Raw genomic sequence first — 3,410 nt, forward strand, 5'->3', positions numbered from 1 at the left:
GAGGGTGCCTGGAGGCATGTGTGGAGGGATGGGTGTGGGATGTGTATGTGGGGGGTGTGTGGGTGCATGTACCAGTGAGTAGGGCTCCTCCCAGAGGTGTGCAGTGTCTGTGTGTGGGAGGATGCATGCCGGGTTTGTGGGCAAGGAGGGTGTGGGTGGGTGCAATGTTTGTGGGTTGTGTGATTGTGTGGGGGAAGGTATGGTTGTGGGGTTTCCAGGGGAGGGCTTGTGGGTATGGTGGGGTGTGCATGGGAGTCCCCTGTGTACACTCCCCTGAGCTGATCAGCACCCACCCCTACCCCACAACAGCTTGGAGCCCACGTGGCCTGCAGCACCTCGCCTCCATCACCAGCAATGTACAGCCCCAGCATTCCCTATGCCCATTATAGAGTCATCCCTGCTGGACTGAATCAGATGGAACCCAGGCACAGCCCTGATCCGGCTTACCCTGCATCGCCCGCCCATTGTGTGTCCTGCCACCCCCCCAGGCGTGAAGTGGGCCTGGGGTGGCTCCGTGGCTAGGCTACCTTTCTAGGCAGCCCAAGCAGTGGAAGCTCCTTCTGGCTGCTGCTGCCACTGGCCCCAGCCCCATGATACTGGTGGGGACTCTCGCCTGCAGCCCTGACCCTGCACATTGTGTGCATATTTCAGACAGCCCCTCCCCACCCAATGCTGGCAGTTTACTTCTGTAGCCACCTACAGCCTGTGCTGGACTGCAGTGGTGATGGTGGCATAGACGCAGGGAAGCCCAGTGTGGGCTCCAGATGGCTGCAGCAGGGAACTGCCAGCAGCAGGATGGGGAGGGGCTATTCCCCCCCATGCTGAGCAACAGATTTTGTCCTATGCTGCCACTGCTGAACCTGGGTGGGCAAATCTGAAGTAAGAGCGGGGTGCACGGGGCTGGGACTGTGCAGTGTGAGTCCTAGCCATTATTGCAGGGCTGGAGCTGCTGCTGCCCCAGCTGCCTAGAAAGGCAGTCCAGAAATACCAAAGGATTATTACCATAATTTTCAGAGCAGGCATGACCTCAATTCTGATGTCTCCAAACATAGCTTACTGGAGCCCCAAATCAATTTCCTCCACCACATCAACATGTTTGGGAAGCTTATAACTGTTTTGAAATTAACTTGTGTTACCATGAGCGTTTGTGATCTAGCTTAGCAACAGTGACAAAATCCTCTCTCTCATTCTGATGTAACACTTGAACATGGCATATAATGGTAATAATAAAAAGCCTTAGCAATAATATATTACATTCAGCAAAGAATTTCCTTTCATCTTCTTAGCATTCTTCAGTTGAATAGGATATCTTGGATTTTATCATCTATGCTTTGAAGACACCACCACAATTCATACAATCTATATAGGCCATATATAAGATTACTTGTATGGGCTTATGATTCTATCCCAAGAAAAACGAATCAGTATGCATATTAGTATGTCAATGCACTGTTAAACTGCACATTGTAATGAAATGCATTCCATTTAATAAAATGAAATCTCATCTGAGCAGAGCAGATTATTTTATTAAACAGAATGGATAAAAGGTTTGACTCACCCATTGTCTAGACAAATTGCTTAGAAACTTGTGGGTTGGCTTTAGAGCCATTCAAATCATGCAAAACCTGCTTGCAAGCCTTTTGCAAAATTAAAAACTGGTTTTTGGTTGTACCTCTGTATTGTTTGCTGTTCAGGAATGTGATGTCTTGCTCACATGAATTTTCATAGAAGCTTGTATTGTATTGTAGGTGAGGGATATTCCTAATCTCAGAGTAAGGCTGAGATTCCCTCAAAATGTAGTTTTGGCCAACCTGAAGCTATTGATGACTTCCACCCATATTCAAAAATAGTCCTGGCTAAATAAAAACAAAGAAAGCAGTTTGAAATACTGAAAAAACTCTTCTAGTTCTCAAAGATAAGTGCACACAGGATCACAAAGCTAGAAAGCAGGAGACAGAGCCTCTGTTAAATAGGAAGGTTTAAATTCCTTTTCTACCCGAGTTGTTTTGTTTGTGAGAGAAGTTGGCTTATGTCACCATCCATTTGCATGTGTCCACACATAAATATGAGGTAAAACTGACAGTATTTTTCTTTGGGCCAAGTAACACCACTTCCCCAGCAACACGAGTCCTATGCCTTTGGCACAATGTTTTTGTAGAGAGAGGGAGTTAGTGGTATTAGTCTGAAGTCTGGCAGAAGGCAAGGTAGATATGGCTTTGTAGACATTACTTACCGGTGTTGGTCCCGACAATCCTCCATCCACAATCCTCAGAATACCCCTGTTCCTGCAATAGTGACTGCTCTGAATATGATTTTGTACTCCACTGCAAAATCATGTAGCACTAGGTAACACTTTTATATTGTTCTTACTGGCTAGGGCAGAAGTTACATATAAATCAGTTTAAGTGATCAGAAACTGGTTTAAATCCATAACAGAACAGAAGTTCAGTGCTTACAAAATGTCCAAAACCAGTTTAAAATAAACCTGGTAGGATGTAATATCAGACTTAATGGATTTAGGTAAAATCAGTTGGTGGAATTTTTGTCCCAGGTCCCTTCCTGGTTCAAGTGAACTCACAGTCCCGCAGCATCCCAGGATGCTTTGCAGTCCTGGTCTGTGCTGTGCTGTCTTCTCTAGAAGGGCAGTGTCTGTCCCACTCATCTGCTCCCTGGATAAATATCACTGCCTTTGAGGGCTTCCCCCACCCCAGCCAGGCAGACCCCAGCTGGGGTCAGTGCAGGCTAGGGTGGGGGTTCAACCCTCCTCCTCCCCTGCATCATACTCAGCCAGCCCGGCCAGCTGTGGGCTTGGCCATTTCTTGCCCCTCCCTCCCCTGCTCAAGCAGGGAGGGGATGAAAAGCCTTGGAGGCTTTCCTTCCCAGTGTCCCTCCCCTCCCTTCAGCAGTGGCCGGCAGGCTGGGAGGCGTGCTTTAATGCCCCTCTGCTTCTGGCCTGAGTCACTGCAGGTATGTGGCTGCATTTCTGGATCAGAAGTTAGTGTCTGTTCACTGGCTTATCGGTTCAAACTATGCAGTTTAGACTAACCTGTGAAGACTGAATCGATTTAGCCTCAGGCTTTCTGACTGTCTATACTTAGCCACTGTGGAGGACACCTTGTATAAACAGCAGGAAGGACCCTGTGAATGCATAGCAAAGATAAGGAAAAGGCTGAGTAGAAGGGAGACACTGAGCATAATGACAATCCTTCTCCTCCCCCTCTTCCCCAGAGGTAGCCAGGAGCCTTTGAAGCACAGCAGAGCTGTCACAAGACCCAGGGTTGCCAAGATGAGTACAGCAGGGAGAGGGAAAGAGAATGAGAAGTGAGCTTAAGTAGACACAACAGAGCATTTTTTAATGCCTTTTTTTTTCCTGTTCACTTTGATAACTGAAATCTCCCCACTTCATTTAA

Source organism: Gavialis gangeticus, unplaced genomic scaffold (genome assembly GCF_001723915.1).
Source record: "Gavialis gangeticus isolate Ggan-Ray unplaced genomic scaffold, GavGan_comp1, whole genome shotgun sequence".
Taxonomy (NCBI): domain Eukaryota; kingdom Metazoa; phylum Chordata; order Crocodylia; family Gavialidae; genus Gavialis; species Gavialis gangeticus.